This window comes from Loxodonta africana, chromosome 1, assembly GCF_030014295.1.
Source record: "Loxodonta africana isolate mLoxAfr1 chromosome 1, mLoxAfr1.hap2, whole genome shotgun sequence".
Classification (NCBI taxonomy): domain Eukaryota; kingdom Metazoa; phylum Chordata; class Mammalia; order Proboscidea; family Elephantidae; genus Loxodonta; species Loxodonta africana.
The window spans coordinates 1,452,892-1,475,345 of NC_087342.1; the positions used below are offsets into that span (position 1 = coordinate 1,452,892).

At 41.4% G+C, this 22,454-nt stretch overlaps 1 long non-coding RNA gene across 6 annotated transcripts in view; it reads right to left on the reverse strand.

Moving 5' to 3' along the window:
* The window catches only part of LOC111751451 (uncharacterized), a 116,528-nt gene that overhangs the window by 70,947 nt on the left and 23,127 nt on the right, over positions 1-22,454 (reverse strand). For 5 of the 6 annotated variants that reach the window (XR_010319843.1, XR_010319788.1, XR_010319723.1 and 2 more), the window contains 3 exons: positions 13,322-13,377; positions 9,534-9,647; positions 1,704-1,822 (listed from right to left, as the gene is read on the reverse strand). This is a non-coding gene — a long non-coding RNA (uncharacterized LOC111751451). Of the gene's footprint in view, positions 1-1,703; positions 1,823-3,584; positions 3,635-9,533; positions 9,648-13,321; positions 13,378-22,454 lie in introns of all 6 variants that reach the window. The other variant, XR_010319795.1, reaches the window with a different exon arrangement.

Below are 22,454 nucleotides of genomic sequence, written 5' to 3' on the forward strand. Positions count from 1 at the left end.
GGACCTTCCTCCAGAGTTGACACAAAGAGAAAGCTTTCACCTGGAGCTGACGCTCTGAATTTGGACTTCTAGCCTACTAAACTATGAGAGAATAAAGTCCTGTTTGTTGAAGTCATCCGCTTGTGATATTTCTTTTATAGCAGCACTAGATAACTAAGATACCAAGCATGATGTCCTTCTCCAGGAACTGGTCCCTCCTGATAACATGTCCAAAGTATGTGAGATGAAGTCTTGCCATACTTGCCCCTAAGGAGCTTTCTGGCTATAATTCTTCCAAGAGAGGTTTGTTCCTTCTTCTGGCAGTCCATGGTATATTCAGTATTCTTTGCCAACACCATAATTCAAAGGCATCAATTCTTTCTTATTCATTGTCCAGCTTTTAAATGCACTTTATGAGGGAATTGAAAACAGCATGGCTTGGGTCAGGCGCACCTTAGTCCTTGAAGTGATATTTTTGCTTTTTAACACTTTAAAGAGGTCATTTGCAGTAGATTTTTCCAATGCAATACATCAACAACTTCTCAACAACTTCAACCTTTTCTCTGTTTATCACAATGTTACTTATGGGTCCAGCTGTGAGAATTTTCACAGCACTGCCTAGAGGGCTTAAAACTTAGAGAAATCTCCATCCACTTTGGTTATAATACTGAATGAGTCCAAATGGTTCTTTGAGAAGGGTAGCACAACAAGCCATTATCAGGGCTTAATGAAGTAATAGAAAAAACATTTGTGCTGGAATTGAAAATGGCTCAGGTCTCTGCCTTACTCTTACCAGCTGTCAAAATTCAGCCAGGAATCCATTTCCTTATCAAGACAGCAATAGTAATAGAAGCCCCACAGGGATTTTATGAGGGATTAAATGATACATATAGAATGGCAGCCTCCAGTGCCTGAACACATAGAGGTGCTCAATAAATACCTGTCATAGAATAGTCCTTTGTGTGGATGGGACACAGGAGAAATAGGTTTTCATGGATATGATAACTAACTTTAAAGAAGCTACTAAAGTGTTAAAAAGCAAAGATATCACTTCAAGGACTAAGGTGCCCCTGACCCAATCCAAGGTATTTTCAAAAAGCTAGACAGTGAATAAGGAAGACCGAAGAAGAATCGATGCCTTTGAATTAAGGTGTTGGAAAGGGATACTGAATATACCATGGACTGCCAGAAGAAGGAACGAATCTGTCTTGGAAGAAGTACAGCCAGAATGCTCCTTAGAAGCAAGGATGGTGAGACATTGTCTCATGTACTTTGGACGTATTATCAGGAGGGACAAGTCCTGGAGAAGGATATCATGCTTAGTTAAGTAGAGGGTCAGCAAAAGAGAGGAAGACCCTCAGCGAGATGGATTGACACAGTGGCTGCAACAATGGGCTCAAACATAGTAACGATTACGAGGATAGCACAGGACGAGGCAGCATTTCTTTCTGTTGTACAGGATCGCTGAGTCGGAATTGACTCCACAGCACCTAACATGAGCCAAGCACTGTTCTGTTTCAGAAACATAAACTCACTCGATTCTCACAAAAACTCTATGAACTAGGTGCTGTTGTTATTTTTATTTAATAGAAGGGGGAATTAAGAAAAGGAGAGATTAAGTGATTTGTGTAAGATTTGAGCTTGTCTTATGCAAAGTTTTCTTTTTTAAACTATTTTACTTACAGTCCTTAAATCTCAGAGACTTAACAACGTAAAAGGTTTACCTCTGCTCATGCCACAGCCTAACAGGACAGTCACTGTGTGGCCTTTATGTCCATCTCCTTCTATCCAGTGGCTTGGCCAGCTCCTGTTTTCTCAGGACCCTCCTGTGGATTCTGTGTGTCTAGGCAGGAGACAAAGTAAGAAAGAGCTTAAAGCAGGGCTCGTCAACCTCACTCTTACTGACATCTTGGGCTGGATAATTCTTTGTTTGCTATTCTGTTACCATCAGATGCCAGTAGCAACCTTCCAGTTACAATAACCAAAAATGTCTCCAGACATTATCAATGTCTGCTGAAGGACGAGGCACAAAAGCTACTGTTGGTTGCAAATCAATGGCTTAGAGGATGGCTCCAGAGATTTTAGGAGCCAGACTAGGAACTGGCATTATTCCTTTCACCAATACTCCATTGCCAGAACTCAGCCACATGGCCACGCCTAACTGCAAAAGGGCTGGACAATTTAGTCCAGCAGTGTACCCAGAAAGAAGAGGAAGTCTGGGAAGATTACATGAGCAATATGGCATTTGCCTGGGGCTACCAAACCAAACCTGTTGCCATCAAGCCAATTCTGCCTCGTGAGGACCCCATGTTTTAGAGAGTAGAACTGAGCTCCACAGGGTTGTCTTGGGTGTAATCTTTACAAAAGCAGATTGCCAGGCCTTTCTTCTGTGGCACTGCTACGTGGGTTCAAATCAACAACCTTTCAGTTAGTAGCCAAGTACGAACTGTTCGTACCACCCAAGGATCTATATGCCCAAGAAAACACAACAAAGTCCTCAGAGCAACTAGCAAAGTTTTGCCATTTGTTGTGGATTGAACTGTGTCCCCTAAAATGTGTGTCAACTTGGCTAGGCCATGATTCCCAGTATTGTGTGATGGTTCACCATTTTATCACCTGATATGATTTGCCTATGTGTAGTAAACTCTACTTCTATAACGTTAGTGAGGCTGGATTAGAGGCAGTTATGTTAATAAGGCAGGACTCAATCTCAAGATTAGGTTGTATTTTGAGTTAATCTTTTTTGAGATATAAAAGAAAGAAGTGAGCAGAGAGACAGAGGGAATTCCTACCACCAAAAATGAAGAACCAGGAGGGGAATGTGTCTTTTGGACCCTACGTTCCTGTGCTGAGAAGCTCCTAGACCAGGGGAAGATTGATGACAAGGACCTTCCCCCAAAGCCAACACAGAGAGAAAGCCTTCCCCTGGAGCTGGCACCCTGAATTCAGACTTCTAGCCCTCCTAGACTGTGAGAGAATAAACTTCTGTTTGTTAAAGCCATCCACTTGTGGTATTTTTGTTATGGCAGCACTAGATAACTAAGATACTATCTGAATTATGTTCCCCCAAAAATACGTTTGGCTGGGCCGTGATTCCTGGTATTACGTGATTTTCCTATATGTTGTAAATCTTGCCTCTATGATGTTAATGGGGAGAGATGGGTGGCAGTTGTGTCGGTGAGGCAGGACTCAATCTCAAGATTGGATCACAGGACTCAGTCTCAAGATTGGATCTTGCTTTGAGGCTATTTCTTTTGAGATGTAAAAGACAGAAGCGAGCAGAGAGACAGAGGGACCTCATACCAACAAGAAAGCAGTGCCAGGAGCAGAGCACATCCTTTGGACCTGGGATCCCTGAGCAGAGAAGTCCTAGTCTGAGGAATGATTGATGAGGAGGCCAACAGAGAGAGAAAATCTTCTCTCAGAGCTGACGCCCTGAATTTGGACTTTTAGTCTACTTTACTATGAAGAAATAAATTTCTCTTTGTTAAAGACATCCACTTGTGGTATTTCTGCTATAGCAGCACTAGATGACTAAAACTCCATCCAATCACTGCTCTCCTATCTCATTTCACATGCAGAGAGCATTGGAGACAAAAACACACCTTTATCACAATTTTCCTCACGGCTGATCTCATCATCCTGTATCGGTTTCCTGTAATAAAAAGTTAATGCAATAAACCAGCAGATGCCATGTTTCCTAGGTGGATTTATTCATCAGATAACAGCAAAAAGCAATGCATATTTCCTAATGACCCATGGGAAAGTGGAGCACATACAGCCTGGGGATGAAGCTGGGATGATGGAAATGTTTCTGTGAAGTTGTTCAGTCCTGATTATATTCCAGAAAGTTGAATATATGTGGCTATGAGTGCAAAGGAGGTAGAAATGCAATTTTGGATAAGGGAGAAGTAGAGAATCTTGGGTAAATGTCATAAACAAAGTGCTTCAGAAACAGGCAGTGGTGACAAGTTACCGTTCATTTACTACTAAGGTTTGAAAAAAATATTCTGGCTGATTGTAAAGACATGGTACGAAGTTGATTAATAACTGACATTGTCTAGAACCCCACTTGAAGCACGGGCATTTTTGTACTTCAAATAGGTTTAGGTCATATCTACTATGTACAAAAAACAAATACCTTTTTTTTTTTTGGTAGGCAGTCACTTGGGAGTTTTTTATTATTTTCCTACAGCCAAAGAACCTCATAAGAAACAGTCATTTGGTGAGTTAAGTGTACACCAGTTCAACAGTTTCTACACGTACCATTGAGTGACACTGATTACATTCTTCAAGTTGTACAACCATTCTCACCTTCCTTTTCTGAGTTGTTCCTCCCCCATTAACATAAGTTCACTGCCCCCTAAGATTCCTATCTAATCTTTCGAGTTGCTGTTGTCAGCTTGATCCCAAGTAGATAGCTCATAAAAGAGCATAATCCTCAAGGCAGACTTTTTTACTAGTTAGGCTAAATTATTGTTTGGTTTTAAGAAGGCTTTAGGGAATTTTTTTTGGTTTAAGGTTTAAAGATGATCTCAGGGCAATAGTTTCAGGGTTTCATCCATCCTTCATGGTTCCAGGAAGTCTGGAGCCTGTGGGAATTTGAAACTCTGTTCTACATTTTCCCCCTTTTGGTCAGGATTTTTCTATAGAATCTTTGATCAAAATGTTCAGTAATGATAGCCAGACACAATCCAATTCTGGTGTCATGGCAAAGGAGGCAGTTGTTCATGGAGGCAATTAGCCACACAGTCTATATTCTCCTCCTATTCCTGACTCTGCTTCCTTCTCTGTGGTCCAGGTGAGTTGAGACCAGTTGTGACTTGGATGGCTGCTAGCAAGGTTTTGAGACCCTAGGTTCTACGCAACAAACTAGGAGGTAGAACAGAAGCACTAAACACGTTATTGGGCCAATTAACTGGGATGTCCTATGTAACCACGACCGTAAAGCTCCAAACCAAGAAACCAAATCCCATGAGGATTTTGGTTGTACCTAAACAGCCTCAGCAGCTACTCTCTTTTTTTGTCATTGTTGTAAATATATTTACCATACAACTTTTACCCACTCAAGAAAAAGTGCATACCTTTTGTAAGAATCATCTAAATTGCAGTTGGTTCATGTTGTTACATAAAAACCCTTAAATATCTTTTAATTTTCCCTGCTGTATGACAGCAAAATAAAGTCAAAATGCCTTTTGATATTTTTATTATATTGTTTGAGAAAAAATATTTCTCAGCTTCCTGGTTTGAACATTTTTCTCCTTGCTATGTAATCATATTGAAGAGAACTGGAAGCATGCAAGTTTCTACCAGCTGGCATCAAATCAGACTCCAGAAGCCAAGGCTAGCTCCCCCAACCCCACTTAACTCCACCCTACTCAACCCCTGTCTAAGTAAAAGAAGACAACATTACATCTTTGTGCCAATAAAAACCAAGCAAATCACAGTCTAGGCTATTGGACTGAAGAAAAACAACGTATCCTATAAGTACATATACAAGATTCGTATCTTATTGAAGTTATTGACAGCATAAGTCTTACTAAAACAGATTATATTTATTTATTTTATAAGAATCATCTATTTCTTTTTAAAAATTATTGAAACATATTCTGAAAAAAGAAAAGAGACATAAAGGATGGGGAAAGATTAGGAAAGGGAAAGTAAGATATTCTGAGTAGTGGATAAGCCTCGGTGAGAAGGACTCATTTCTGGTCTTACATAAAAGACCCTTCAATTACATTTTCCAGAGAATGGAAAATAAGGTCAGAGAGAGCTATGAAATATCAACTGATAACCAGAGGCCATGACTTTTTCCCTGTTTCTAGTATGAAACAAGTTAATAGCAACTAATAAACATACGTGCATACGTACATTAACTCACCAAAAATATATCAAAAAATGCTATGTGCAAAATAATCTACAAGACTGGCATGTGACAGATGGATAAGATGAGAAAGTTCATTTCACAACAAACTTGAAATTTACTGGGGATAAGAAATAAGTATACAACTAAACAAATACAAAAAAGAGGAAGAGAGGAGAGGGAAGAAGAGAAAGGAGACAAGAAGAGAGGAGGGGAGGATAGGGAGAGAGGAGGGAAAAGGAAGGAGGGGAAAATAAGTGTAGAGGAAAGAGACTTGAAGGATTAAAATTTCCCAATTAGGTGGAGATATGGTCCTTGAGTGGTGCTAGCGGTTTGTGATTGGCTGCTAACCTGAAGGTTGGCTGTTCAAATCCACCCAGTGGCACCACAGAAGAAAGGAGTGGTGACCTGCTTCCATAAAGATTACAGCCAAGAAAACCCTATGGGGTAGTTCTACTCTGTAACACTTGGTGTCACCACGAGTCAGAATCCACTCAACAACAGGTAGGTGGAGAAGTGTGGGACAGCTTAAAAAAAAAAATCCTATTTGAAGAAGTTTTTAAGGCTACCAGACTTAAGAATGCCTCCCTTCTCTTGGCAATACCATACTTGATTCTTTGGATTATGATAAAATGGAAATTTCAGGGCACGAAGACAGGGTAGCCATAATGCTTTACAGGCTTTTAGTGAAACCAAACCCAGTGTGGTTGAGTCAATTCCAACACCTAGCGCCCCTACAGAACAGAGTACAACTTCCCCATAGGGTTTCCAAGGCTGTAAATCTTTATGGAAGCAGACTGCCACACCTTTCCTCTGCGGAGCAGCTGGTAGATTCGAACCACTGACCTTCCAGTTAGCAGCCGAGTGCTTAACCACAGGGCCACCGGGGCTCCTATATATTCCCTTATTACCCATGGAATGTAGTGCCAAGCAATTCCCAGTGATAATTCACATAGTTTGCTGCCCTGCCTGAATGTGGCGTTCTTAATTTCTTCAAATGGTTCTGGGCCCCACTCTTGGAATTGCTCCCTCAGTGATCCAAGGCAGACCGCAAAAGAGGGTGCCCTTGCTTAACACGGAGCCATCTAATCACTGCTCTGGCATCTCATTTGGAATGCTCCAACCCAGCTTCTCTTTTTTCTTTCAGATATACAAAATGCAAGCAAGCATATTTTCCAAGCCACAAAGGCCTTTTAAAAAGGAACTTTCCAACACTACATACTCTCTTTCCTTGATGCAGTATGTGGGCCAGTTCTTGGAGACCCAGAGTATAATGGTTAAAAGAACAGATTTTTGGAGTGATAATTTGGAGATGAACTTTGCTTCTGTCACCTACTGCTGTGGGATCTCGGGCAAATTCCTTAACGTTTTTTTTAGTTTCTTCACCTATAAAGGTGGGATAATGGTGGTACCTACTTCATAGGGTCATTATGAGGATTAAAAGAAATAATACAAGCAAAGAATTTGCAATAGTTCCTGGTCCACAATAAAATTTCAATGAATGTTGACTATTAATAATATTGCTTTAGAAAATGGCTAATAATGTTGTTGTTTCTAGGTGTTGTTGAGTCAGTTCTGACTCATAGTGACTTTATGTACAACAGAATGAAACGCTGCCCAGTCCTGCACCATCCTCGCAATCGTTGTTAAGCTCGAGCCCATTGTTTAGCCTCTGGAGGGGCTTGGCCGTGTTGATTCCTTCCTCGCTGATAGCGGCAAGCTTCCTTTGGTGATCCTCACATGGCACCTGCCTTCCCCAGTTTGTGAATGAACGTCTCTGTGTCTAATTTGCTCTTTATGCAGCCCAGAAGTGATTAGGTTTAGGATCCACCCTACATTGGTATAACCTCAACCAATTAATTGATTATATTATATTAGATTGCATTATAGAAAGTGATTACATTACATTACATTGATTGCGTTGCAGGTATAAGGGTTAGAATTCCAGCACATATTCATGGGGGACACAATTCAATCTCTAACAGGCATGCATGTATTTTGTGCGTGTTTCATGTGAATATATAAATGATATCGTGTTACATAACTCATCCTGTTTCTCACCTTTTTTCATTTAGTACTGTAATAGCTTTTAGCTCCACATGTTTTAGCTCCATATATGTGGCTGAATCTACTTCCAGCTTGCTCGTTCTAACTGCTGCATGATGTTCCGTGGTGTTCATCTGCTACATTCTGGTAATTTCCCCTGATTGCCTCCAACTCCTTATCACCACAAAAAGAGCTGTGATGAATCCTTATAGATCTGGGTAAGACTCTCTCTAGGATGTATACCCAGAAGCCAAATTACTGGGTGCTGACATACATATAGTAAAAAAGAGCTTCCACTTAGCTCCTTAGCATGGTTGCACCAGCTGGAAGCAGTCTCAGTTATCATACTTCACTACTGCGTCACAATCATAGGCCCCATCCCTCCAGACGTCTTCTTAATGATGTTCATGAAATCACACTGACCACCTTGTGTTACAATGTCAAGTTCTATTCGTTTGTATCCATTTTCTATGCATTGGGATATACCGTAGGTCAAGGCCATGAATTTACATGTTGATTTTCTTCCCTGATATTTTCTTGTTAGAATAACTGAACACTTTATTTGTTACCGTTCTTCCAAGGTCATATCAATTGATCACAAGAATTGTTTTAGAGCTTAGTCTACACTTTTTTTTTCTCACTCCCTTTTATCCAAAAAAAACCCAAAACCAAACCCATTGCTGTTGATTCCAACTCACAGCGACTCTATAGGACAGAGTAGAACCGCCCCATAGGGTTTCCAAGGAGCCCCTGTTGGATTTGAACTGCCAACCTTTTGGTTAGTAGCTGTAGCTCTTAACCACTATACCACCAGGGCTTCCACTCCCTTTTTACTTCAGGTGAAATCCCTTTGAACAGGTTAGCAAGTTTCTTGTCAAACATAGTTTTCCCCTTCTACGTGGGCTGCACTTCATCCCTTGCCAAGACTCAGATGTTCTAGCATGAAAAGTCATGATCTAAAACACTTTAAAACCATTTCTGCAGCCAATGGTTCACTTATCCAATGCATTTTTCTCTTCCAAATGCTTCAGTTCATAGCCTAGACTTCAAAGTCGCCAGCAACACATTCCAGATTTTGTTTTTTGGCTGCCATATTATTCTTTCCCAGAGAAATCAGCAAGACGGCCAGGAGGTGTTTGGTTTAGAGGAGTAAATTGCTGCTACTTTTTCAGAAGAATTCACTCACCCTTTCCTCTGAGTCACTTTCCCTACACATCAACTTCTTGGCATTGGCTTCAATTCCATCTGATCTCTTGGGGTATTTCTCCTCCTGACTTCTCTCCTGGGTTTTTTTTTTCCACGCTATTGAAACTGGTCTGATGTTTCCTTGTTATGTTTGTCTGCCTAACTCAGGAGTACAGAAACATAGTTATTCTGCAACATCACATAATTTTTGTGATTCCAAGGCCCCCTTTGTGATGATGGCAGAGAATGAATTCAGTCAGTTTCAGGTATGTTTTACCCCATTCCATCAAATTCAAAGTTATTGTCTTACTAACAGTCTGGTTCACACAATCGCTTCTTTCTCTCTCTCTTTTCTTCCTTTCCATCTTGAAATAATCAGAAAGTAGCAGATAGACACATGCAGCATCAGAAAGAAATGCCTCTTTCTTTTGCCTTCCTTCCCAGCTCAGGATCAACTTACCTGGAGAGAATGTGGGAGAATGTCCCACCTTCTCAGTATCAGTCCTGCACCATCAGTCTGCAGGTCCTCAAGAGCTCATCAGAGTCTGGTCCCAGGCTCAGTACCTAACACTGACTAATAATAAAAAAAAAAAAAAAAAATTGGCTGCTCTGTGTTAGACATTTTCTACCTAAGAAATTTTGTGGCTTCAACTTCCAAGAAGTTGTAGCCACTTCTCCCTCCTATCCCCAGGTAGAAACCAGTGAACATTCTTTGGTTACTGTTTGCCCCCTGATTGACCAGGTGACCTCTTAGATCTGTCAAATAAACGTGCACCACCTATTAATCTCATAAGCTCTCTGGAGACACAAGGAATTTACAAAGCTCTACTAAGTGTCAACCCTGAAGGGAAATTGAGGGTGACAAGTGGAAGCTCTTTGCCCTCTTCAAGGCTAGCTGCCCTGTTTCCATATAGCCTTATAGTTCTGCACTCAGCAAAATTCAACCAAGTTGTGGTACTACTTTATCCACTGCTCTTCATCTTCACAAACTTTGCAGGGTAGCCTGTCCAGTACCCTCCCACCCCAACGCACATACTCTTACTAAATGTCTACTCTGCTTTCTGTTTTCCATTCTAAAGCACTCTCTTCAGCGTTCTCCTGAAGCTTGTCTGTATCTCCTCCCAGAACGAGGGATAGGGGAAGGAGCAGGGAGCACTAGCCACCAGATCTGCAAGAACATCCTTTGAACTTACTAATTTGGATTTCGTGCTCTTCAGTGTGGCTGGTAGCCACAGCAACCACTGCATTTCCAGTTTTGCCTCTCAGTGATGGAAAAGGAAATAGATCTGTTACTCCTTTACATGCAACCCGGTACACTCTAGTATAGAAACACTTTCTCTCTCTAATGCCAGCTGGTAGAAAGGCCTTCCTCAAGCAATGGATGGGACGACTTTTTACCTATTTGCAAGGTGAGCCATTGAGGAGTTCACATCTAGTTAATTTCTGTTTGGAGAAAAGTCACATGCTCCTAAAATATGATGATTTGCACTAAAATAAAAGTCCCCAGCTAGTTGTAAGCAGAGAATATGGAATTCAGATCAGAAACTATGTGAATAAATGGTCTAGGCAAAAAGCCTCAAATGTAGCCACTGGCTCAGGTCTCCTAAAGAATCCTGTCCAGCAGACATTTGTAGTTAATCACAGTATTTACTGAATCTACATAAAACCAATAAAATCTGACCCCTGAAGAGATGCCTAGATTTTTCATAATCTTGCCCAGATATTTCAAATTATTTCCTTTTGCTATACTTGCCTATTTCATTTCCTACTTGATAGATATTTTAAATATCTTTGTCTACATGATAATGTACTACCATGCATAATAATTTATAAGCATTGAAGGAAGCATCTATGTGTTTTACTCACTTTTTACAAAGTCCAGCACTTTTCCTAATTAGGAAAATTTGTGAAAGACTTTGAAATGGGCAAAAGAGATTACTTGCCATCTGTGTTAGTTGTCTATTGCTTCCATAACAACTTACTACAAACTTTGTGGCATACAACAATGCTAATTTATTATCTTGTAGCTCTGTAGGTCAGCAATCCAAAATGAGTCTCTCTGAGCTAAAATGAAGGTGTCAGTAGATCTGTGTTCTTTCTGGAAGGTATCCTTGCCTTTTCCAGCCTCTAGAGTCCTCCTGCAGTCCTTGGCTTAAGGATCCTTCCTCCATCTTCAAAGCAACATAGCATCTGCAAATCGTTCTCTGACTGAGATCTCTTTCTCTGTCTTCCTCTTTCACTTTAAAGGACCCTTGTGATTACATTGGGCCCACCTGGATAAACCATTTCCATCGAGTCAATTCTGAGTCCTAGTGACCCAATGGGAGAGAATAGAACTGCCCATAGAGTTTCTAAGGAGTGACTGGTGGATTCAAACTGCCAACCTTTTGGTTATTAGCAGTAGCTCTCAATCACTGTGCCACCAGGGCTCCAGGATAATACAGATAAAATAAATAAATATTTAATATATATATATATTTACACACACACCAAAAAACCAAACCCACTGCCATCGAGTTGATTCCAACTCATAGCGACCCTATAGGACAGAGTAGAACTGCCCCATAGAGTTTCCAAGGAGCGCCTGGCAGATTCAAACTGCTGACCTTTTGGTTAGCAGCCATAGCACTTAACCACTATGCCACCAGGGTTTCCATATACATACATGTATACATATATATATATATATATATATGTATGTACAACCAAACCCATTGCCTTAAAGCCAGTTTCAACTCATAGTGACCCTGCAAGACAGAGTAGAGCTGCCCCATAGGGTTTCCAAGGATGTAAATCTTTACAGAAGCAGACCGCTACATCTTTTTCTCATGGAGTGGCTGGTGGGTTTGAACTACGAACATTTCGATTAGCAGTAGAGCTCTTAACCACTGGGCCACTGCCCACAGTTTTCCATGTCATAACCACCCCCCAGAATCTGTGCATATGCTACATTACATGAACATTTAGGTTGCTAATCAGATGACTTTAAAATAAGGAAATTATCCTTAATTAGGAATTAATAGGAAGTTATCCTTAAAATAAGGATAATTCAGGATAATTACCCTTATTTTATATGTATTTCCATATACATATGTATTATACATATATGGGAGCCCTGGTGACACAGTGGTGGCACTGCGCCATATATATATATATTTTTTTTCACCATGTAGAAAAGATGACTCTAAACATTATATTTTATTGGCTTATGGATACTAAATAGTTCTGCGCCTATTAATAAATTCGTTTCAGCATGCTTGATGCCTACATGTGCGTCTGTTTTCAGATTCTTCTTTGAGTTACTTTTAATGTCTTACGGTTCCTTTATTAAGTAATGTGCTGAATTAAATCTTCGGCAATGTGTTCATTTTATACTTGTATGAGAGTAATAGTTTCATCTTTAGAAAATCATGCTTTAACACCCTTGACATCGCCCAATAGCCAGGAACTGCCTGCCTGGAAAACATGCCAGAAGTGATACACACTAGAATAGTATTTCCCAAAGGACCCTCTATGTGGGTGTTAATAAATGTTCCCTGAAAGAAGTGTCTCCTTGCTAAATAATTTTGGGAAAACCTTTCATTCACAGAACCTCTCACAGGGCTAATGTTCCATGCAAAACATTTTAGAAAATTCTATTCTAGATCATTGGATTTCAGCCACATTGTAAACTAATTGCAAAACTGTAGCCAAGACCCTCAGAGAGTTACAGTGTTCATGTCCAAAAAAATCATTCGATCTATTCCTTTGCCTCACTTACCCAAATTCAAGATGCTTTTGATTGTCTTCAGTAAAGCCTGCTTACAATCAAGAGTAAATATATAGGTATATTTCAGCAGCAAAGCTATCTCCAGTTTTTGTTCTATTTGGTTTATTTACGTATTGAAGACATTGAGGTAAGATTTACAATACCATATTATTGATTTATCATGGATGTCTGTGACCACAAAACTCATGTTCATTATTCAAGGCTCTACCTTCCTGATAACAGAGGGCCTGGTAACGTCATCAAATAACTCCTTGGTTATTACGAATTAGAGAAAAGTGAGGTAATCAAGAAATAATAAGAAGGTAACAATAATAATCACTAAAATTACTGAATGTTTCTGATTTTCTGTGCCCTGTTTTGAATATTGTGCATAATCTCATTCAATGCCTACACTGGCGATATCCTGATTTTACTTAAAGAAACTGAAGTAGAGCTGTTAAGTTCCTTGTTCAAAGTCACGTGGCAAGTAAGTGGCTTACCCAGGACTGAGAACGTCACCGCATCCAGCGCTATGCACAGGTCCATAATCTCTCACCTGACCGGGAACAGATATATTTCAGATTTCAGAGTTTTAATATTTTAGAAAGGCAACACAGTTCACATACTGAAGCTACAACTCCCGTAGTGGGGTTTGAGACCGTACCTCATAATCAAACATATTAATATATCTGCAATAAAACCTAAGACTATTCACACTGGGATAAAGACTACAATTTGACTCATATCAATTCAGGTGAAATTTTGCTGCCAAACTAGTCACCGAACAGCTTCAGTTTTCAGTTTTTTTTTTTTTTAGTATTGTTCTTAAAGGATTGTGAACCGGCACTTCTCTCAAGGACCTAGTTCTTTTCACTAAATTCAGTGGCTCTGTCTCTCCTGGATGGTGCTGACTGAACACTGCAGATTCTTATTCTTTTATTTTAGGTTTCATGAGCCCCTAGCCTTCTGGTACCAGGTTCTTTCTGCAGTCAGGGTAAAATACAACCAGCCTCCAGGGGGAGCTCCAAGCCTCCAGTTTCACTGTCCCTGTCTCCACCACTCCTCCACACCCCAATCCACACAAAAGCAAAACCTCAACCCCAAAGATGTGTTGTAGATCTGAAGATGTTAAGAAGGACTTGAACTGAGCCACTGTACTAGGCTGTGGTTGCTTTCCCCAGCTTTCTCTTTCTTGGGATTCTCTTCCCTCCACGTACCTGGTGCAAAGCTTCTCCTGGTGGTGGAGCACCTTGCTTCGAGAGAGTGTGGGGTGGGCAGTTTAGACCACCATCCAGTAGGCCTTAAGAGATGGAGGCTGACTCTCCTTTTCTTTGGCGTGTTTTTGTACCACCTTCCCTTGCCATTGGCATGGTATGAGAAAGAAGACAGAGGCTGGGCCCAGAGGACAAGGGGAAGAGGCACCCCTTGAATGTAGCACAGAGAGGATTTGCCCACCCAGCCTTGCTCTCCAGGGACCCTATTGGAATTTGGTAGAAAAGTTAACCGGAACAAGCCTACACATTCTGGTCTTGTTGATGCCCGTTGCCCAAGTGGACTTCAGAAGGAGGTGGCTGTGGAAAGACCATTTCCTCAATCCCATTTAGCCACAATTTATAAATACATTTGTCTAGGTTTGTGCTCTCTTGGTTTCAGTCCCTTTCCAGGCCTGCTTCCTTCCATTTACACCTTGAACTTGGGCATTTTTACAAGTTCTCAGGGTCACATCTATTGGAACTGTTCTGAGTTCTGAAGAAGGCTCATTGCATCCATTGATGTGTTGTATTTTACCAGTCGAACTCTCAGAGGTTAAGGTCGTACACTCAGAATTTGTATTCCAAACACTGAACAGCTGGAATGGCGCAGGCACAACCAGTCAGAACAGACACCAGCTGCAAACAACCAATAGGGCAGTACTGACACACACAGGCAGAACTTCAGCCTGGCTGGTGTCCATCTGTGTAAGAACCTCCCCGACTATTCTGTTCCAACTCCACAGTAAGTAAAATATGTCTTCATGTAATATGGAGGAAGTACAGTCAAAGAAATGTTTTATTGCAGTAAAAGCTCTGTGATACATACCGCAGTGGGAAGAAACCAAAAAATAAACAAACAACAGTGGTAGTGTCTATTATTATCACTACCTAAGTACGTGTAGTGTGAAAGGAACCATCCTCTGGTAGAAGCTGCTATCTCTATCTGAAAGACAGGAAGTGGCCTCTGAGAACACTCTTTTACTTCTGAAAGGACAGGTCCTAAGAGAAGGCATCAAGCCTTTAGCTGACAAAGAATTGTTGCTTGTACCATCCTAATTATTCACTCTAGAAAGCTCCAAAAATATATTTTCTAACCCTTCTGACTATAGCCTTCTGCTAAAGCAACCTAGACTACCTGAAGTCAAAAATATACCTTTTGGTTTCAGTGGCCGTGAACTTTGTGAAGATTACCAAATGCTTACTGTATATGACCTAAAGTATCTAAGTCAACACCCATTACTTGATGGCACCTCTTGGCAAAATGCGACACGCCACTTACAGCTCTACAGAAACCAAACCCACTGCCCTCCAGTCGATTCCAACTCATGGCGACCCCAGGTGTTCCACTTTGTGTTTCTTTAGACTTGAGCACCTGGTGTAGAGTATGAAAAACCATTCTCTCTTTCCTTAAGGTGCTTATTTTTGGCTCCCATTTTGTGGGTTCAAGGACAGCTCTGCAGAAGGATTAGAAAAGCCCCAACGCAAACAACTCTAAATCTCCTAACCCAGCACTGTTCACAATGTGTCTGCAGTTCACTGCCAGTTCACAGACTGGTTCTTATCAGCCTGTGACAAGATTCACACAGAAATTGAGAATAAGCTTTTAAGAAATTTTTTCAGCAAGTTTGTCACAGTAATTCTAAATCTGTTGATACTAATCACAAAAAATATTGGCTCGTATTTTATGCATTGGTCCATGAAGAATTAGGAATTTCTGAGAATTGTTTTTTTTACCCCAGATAGCTAAAGAAATGGTGTCCTGACAAATTCCCTGTGCCTTGCTCCTCATCCATAATTATGTGATGATTGAGTCTCACCTTCTGATTAGCAATGCCCAGAGTACTAAATTAGGTATGACGTCTGATAAAAATAATCTCTCACCTATCATGGGCGAAATGTTGTTTGTGTTTTACGTTTAAAGGTGCTATCACACATTAGCTCATTTTATTTTTCTGAAGTCATGAGATAGGAAAGAAAATATTATCTCCATTTTTGGGAGTTGATTCAGCTGAGCTCAGAGATACAGTGGTCTCTGCCTGAGATTGCAGAGCTGAGCTGACAAGCTGGAAAGGCCCAGGAGAGAGCAGAAAGGCTCTTTATGGGGCATGTGACCATGAAGAAATTGCTTAATCTCTCTGAGGTTTATTTTTCTTATCTGAAGCAAGCAGACAATAATATTTACCTTGCAGTTTGAAGGCTTGATGAAAGGCATAAATGAGAAAATGTAGTTGTTGTCGTTAGGTGCCGTTGAGTCAGCCCCGACTCTTAGCAACTTTATGTATAACAGAGTGTTGCCCAGTCCTACACGATTCTCGGATGCTATGTTTGAGCCCATTGTTGCAGCCACTGTGTCGGTGCATCTCATTGAGAGTCACTCTCTTTTTCTCTGACCCTCTACTTTATCAAGCTTGATGTTCTTCTCCAGCGATTGGTCCCTCCCGATGATGTGTCCAGTGCAACCAACAAAGTCTCACCATCCTCCTCGCTTCTATGGGACATTTTGGAGAACTTCCTCCAAGACTGATTTGTTCATTCTACTGGAAGTCCATGGTATATTCAATACCAACATCATAATTCAAATTCATCCATTTTTCTTCTGTCTACTCAACAGCAATGGGTTTGGTTTGGTTCCTTTTTCATTGCCCAGCTTTTGCATGCGTATAAACCAAAGCCAAACCCATTGCCATTGAGGCAATTCCTACTCATAGCAACCCTACAGGACAGGGTAGAACCACTCTGTAGAGTTTCCAAGGAGTGCCTGGTGGATTCAAACAGCTGATTTTTTGCTTAGCAACCATAGCTCTTAACCACTACACCACCAGGGTTTCCTTGCTTGCATATGAATATGAGGCAATTGAAAATACCATGGCTTGGGTCAGGTACAATTTAGTCATAAAAAATGACATTTTTGCTTTTCAAGATGGAATAAACACTCAAAAAATTAAGTATCCTTTGTCCTTGTTAAAGATCTGTTCACTAGAACTCAAGTAAAATCATGGCATTGTACAAAAGTAGGGTAGTTTTTCTAGGGCCTGGCACCAAATATCGACAAATATCAGTTGAATGAATGACTGAATGAATGAGCACAGGTATTCTTTTCTGTCATGAACATAGCACTTAACCAAGAGGAATATAATCTAGCAAATTGTTTATTACTGTATTATTTTGGCTACTGGGCTCAGATTTTCAAACTCATTTTAATTAAAGAACTTTTTTCTTCAAAAAAGACTTTACACGGAGTTCCATCGTTTAAAGCAAATAATATCCGGATGACAAATAAAGGGTGGTGTGGTTCCCAACTCACTCAGCCTTCCCTATGTCCTAGAGGAGCTCCTGAGACACTTCCTTAGACCCTGGGCTCCACAAGCACAGTCTGAAACCACTGTATTTTCTCATATGCACAGTGTGAACACCTGCCAGTAGCAGCAAGTTCAACCAAAGTGACCAGAACCAACAAGAATTTGGTAAGTTATAAAAAAACAAAGGCAAGTGCACAGACTTTTCGGGACAAAGCTAACAAAAATTATACCCCCATTGCCATCAAATCAGCCCCTGACTCGTGGCAACCCCGTGTGTAACAGAGTAGAACTCCTCCACAGGGTTTTCTTGCCTGTAATCTTCACAGGAGCAGATCACCAGGCCTTCTACCCATGCTGCCACTGTGTGGGTTCAGACCTCCAACTTTTCTGTTAGTAGTCGACTGCAAACCACTTGCACCATTCAGGGACCTATGGGAATGTAGCTACCTGCCTGAAAATTGCCCGAAAACAATGGCCAAGAATCAATTATTACATTTACCATTGAAAATCCAAGCTGTAGTGAGTTATCCATAACATTTTGTTGTTCCACTCTATTCTGCTTTTCACTTGTTTTGAAAGAAATGCAGAATTTCCTGTTGGGTACTGTGGTTTCAGTTGTTTGATTGGCTTTATAATCATCCAGACCCAGGTTTCCTCACATTCAAAGACAGGAAAACACAAGAAACCAATGAGGTTACAAACCCCCTGATATCTATTAACCCTGCTGTGCAAAATTCAGAAAGGCGAGGTAGCTGTGGAAGTACTGACCTCATCAGTTGGAGGAACTGCACTTGTGGAGAAGTGGAGTGGGGTCTCTTCAGCAAAAATAGTTGAAAGAACTTGCTGAAGCCTCAGATCAGGTGCTGGGTGGGAGGCAGGAGGCCCCAATAAGTAGACTTGCCCAGGGTATAGCAGCTAACTCTGCATGGCTGCTTCTGTGACCACACATGGGTAAATGAGGACCCTGAAAATGGGGAGTCCCAGAGTTTCCCATCTATAACTCACTGTGGGTACATGTGCCCTTTGGGTACATTGTTAAGATAAGGAGCTTAGTCTTAGCCTTATTGCGTTCATGGAAAGGGTGGGACATGCAATTCATTCATGAGCATGGCCAAAGGTAGAAAGGATCACAGTCTTTTGTCCTGGCCTTCCTGGTCCAATTCCCTCATCAGTGTAGCAGATGCAGCTCCCTTCTGTTCTGACAACCTTAGTTTCATTTGAATTAGTGATGGCTTTTTTACTTTTTTTTTTCCCCAAGATACAGAGCACAGCTATACTCTGACACAAATGGGGCTCCCATGAGGTGGAGTCAACTCAACGGCAACTGGTCTGGATTTTATTCCAAGATCACCAGTCCTGGGTTGTGTGAATGATAACCAAAGGATTGAAAGTTTGAGTCCACCTAGAGGAGACTCCGAAGAAAGGCCTGGGGGCCTACTTCCAAAAAATCAGCCACTGAAAATCCTATGGATTGCAATTCTACTTTGACACTCACTAGGCCGCCACGAGTCAGAGTTGACTTGAAAGCAATTGGTCTGGTGTTCCAAGATATTGTCATTCCATTTTCCTTATCCATAGATTTCAATCTCTCTCTCTGTTAATTGAGTAAACTTTAATGTGTAAGCTGGAGAATTTTTATCTCACTGTAAACTTGTCTTTTTGGATCCTAGAGAGAATGGAGGAGGCTGATGAAAGGACACAAAATGCTTTAAAGAATCCGGGAGGACATATCTCAGTCTCTTAGGTAGCAGTTGTCACTTGCCCTCAGTTCCAAAGAACTTTTCTCTTCAAATCACGTAGACTTGTGCATCTTAGAGGAAAGCTGCACAAAGTGACTTGTGAGATAGTACCAGATAATATTTGATTTAGAAGATCAGAAGTTGGACTTGGAGTCGATTTAAGACTTTTGGAATGATATGATGGGGTAATGTGTTTTGGATGTGTTGAGGACATGAATTCTGAGGGGCCAAAGGGTGGAATGTCATGGATTGAGTTGTGCTCCCCAAAATATGTGTCAACTTGGGTACTAGGCCATGATTCCCAATATTGTGTGGTTGTCCTTCATTTTGTGATCTGATGTAATTATGCTCCATTTTGGGATGTGTCATAAATCCTGACCTCTATGTGTTAATGAGCCAGGATTAGGTTACGTAGATAAGGATTAAGTTATGTTTGTTACGTTAATGAGGGAGGATTAGGGTGGGATGCAACACCATTACTCAGGTCACAGCTCTGATCTAATGTAAGGGGAGTTTCCCTGGGATGTGTTCTGCATCACCGTTTATCTTACAAGAGATAAAAGGAGAAAGAAACAAGCAGAGAGGAGCCTCAGCACCACAAAGGAAGAAGAGCCAGGAGTGGAGCATGCCCTTTGGACCTGGGGTCCCTGTAATGAGAATCTCCTAGACCCAGAGGAAAATTGATGCCAAGACACATGAAGATCTCCAAGGGACACCGGGCCAACAGATGTTGAAAAGAAACAAGGACCTTCCCCTAGAGCCAACAGAGAGAGAAAGCTTTCCTCTAGAGCTTGTGCCTGAAATTCAGGCTTCTAGCCTCCTAAACTGTGAGAGAATACATTTCTGTTTGTTAAAGCCATCCCCTTGTGGCATTTCTGTGTTACCAGCACTAGATAACTAAGACAGAATTTGGTTCATGTTTGGACCTCGATACCACCAAGAAGAAGATATGGAAGTGGAGCACATCCTTTAGACCCAGAGTCCCTGTGCTAAGAACCTCCTAGAACCAGGAGACACAGAGAACTGTAACACTGGAGATGGCGCAAGGCAGCAAGAAGCAACAGCAGAGAAAAACTGTGGCAGCAAAACCAGGAGACCGGCAAGAGACAGTGCAGGAGACAACCCACGGAGCAGAGCGAAAGAGCTGAGTGCCTTTGAGCAGAAGGCTTCCCTGAGGATTTGGGTGCCTCTGGGCACTTATCAGCTGAGCTAAAGAGCTTTGTAACACTTGCCAGAGCAGGGCAGAGACTGGGCCTTGGGGCCTCAGGGCCAAGGACCAGAGAGAGGCCTGCCTGTGGAACTCAGTTGAGAAGAGGCCGTCCTGATCCACAGGGACCTTCCTCCAGAGCCAACAGAGAAAGCAAGCCTTCCCTGTGAGCCAGCGCCCTGAATTCGGACTTCTAATATGAGAAAATAAATTTCTCTTTGTTAAAGTCATCTACTTGTGGTATTTCTGTTATAGCAGCACTAGATAACCAAGACAGAATTTGGTTTTGATTACCATGTAATCGTCATCTAGAACGATTTCAGGGCAGTTTGCAAGACCTGTATCATTTTCTAGCTATGGGTTAGGAATGAAACAAAAATACTTCTGCAATAACAGTTTAAAGACAGATAGCCTCAATATTTCACATAACAAGTTCAAAATAATATGTTTGAACATCGATTCTGTGGTTGACAAAGGGACCTGGTAAACATGTCCTTTATTTGAAGCCATTGGATACTTCACTGAGATTCTAGGAGGGCTGGATACTTTTTTTTCTTTTACATATAGGAGAAATTTAGGCTCAGAAATGCTAAAGTCTGTTGTAGATTCTACAATGAGACCCCAATTTTCCAGATTTCTAACCTTTGACCAATCCATTAGGTCAAGCCTTCATTTTTTTTTTTTTTTAATTTTTATTGTGGTTTAAGTGAAAGTTTACAAATCAAGTCAGTCTCTCACACAAAAACCTATATACACCTTGCTACATACTCCCAACTGCTCACCCCCTAATGAGATAGCCCGCTCCCTCCCTCCACTCTCTCTTTTCGTATCCATTTCGGCAGCTTCTAACCCCCTCTACCCTCTCATCTCCCCTCCAGGCAAGAGATGCCAACATAGTCTCAAGTGTCCCAAGCCTTCATTCTGATGGGATTTTTTGCAAAGCGAGAGTTAGAAGTCTTTCAAAACATTAAATTTTCTGTGCCCTCTAAGAGAATTAAAAAGCGGGTGAAATTAAACATTTTCTAGGGTTAAGGAAATTGAACCATCTTTCGGTATTTTGGGATTTCCATACCAAGTCTATGCTGCTCACACATTGGCTGCCACCCACACACAGTATTTTGTTTTGAAAGGAACAGCTTTTTAGGCATTAGCTGTCCTTTGGGGTTACTCTTCTTTCAGCTAGAAGACTACATATGGACTTAATAAAGACTCCAAATGCAGCTAGCCCTAGAGCTGAGAGTGCCAGAATCTTACCAATGCATTTGACTATGATTGCCTACCCTGGAAGAGATGACATGGGCGAAAGAGAGATGTGTGTGGGTCACAGGATCATGATAAAATGTTTCCATACACAAAGCCAGAAGACAAAGACTAGTAGGAAATGGTGAACTGCTTGGTGAAACATCTTGTGTGAGAGTGAGTGTCTGTTGGGCAGTTGTTAGTCTAAGGGGAAGCACACCCAGGTGAGGCAGAGAGGAAATCCATACAGACAGAGTGAGGTTTACTTTTGCTCTCCCAGGCCAGAAAAAGGAGCCAAGAAAAGAAGTAAGCTGAAGTTTCCTCAACTAGAGTGAAACAACCCATGTTGCAAATTGTTACAAATCTTTGATCACGATCAAGTCAAATGATTCATCAACTTTTTTTTTAAATAATTTTTATTGTGCTTTAAGTGAAAGTTTACAAATCAAGTCAGTCTCTCACACAAAAACCCATACACACCTTGCTACACACTCCCAATTACTCTCCCTCCAATGAGACAGCCCGCTGCTCCCTCCACTCTCTCTTTTCGTGTCCGTTTCACCAGCTTCTAACCCCCTCTACCCCCTCATCTCCCCTCCAGGCAGGAGATGCCAACATAGTCTCAAGTGTCCACCTGATCCAAGAAGCTCACTCCTCACCAGCATCCCTCTCCAACCCTCTGTCCAGGCCAATTCATGTTTGAAGAGTTGGCTTCAGGAATGGTTCCTGTCCTGGGCCAACAGAAGATCTGGGGGCCATGACCACTGGGGTCCTTCTAGTCTCAGTCAGACCATTAAGTCTGGTCTTATCAGAATTTGGGGTCTGCATCCCACTGCTCTCCTGCTCCCTCAGGGGTTCTCTGTTGTGTTCCCTGTCAGGGCTGTCATCAGTTGTAG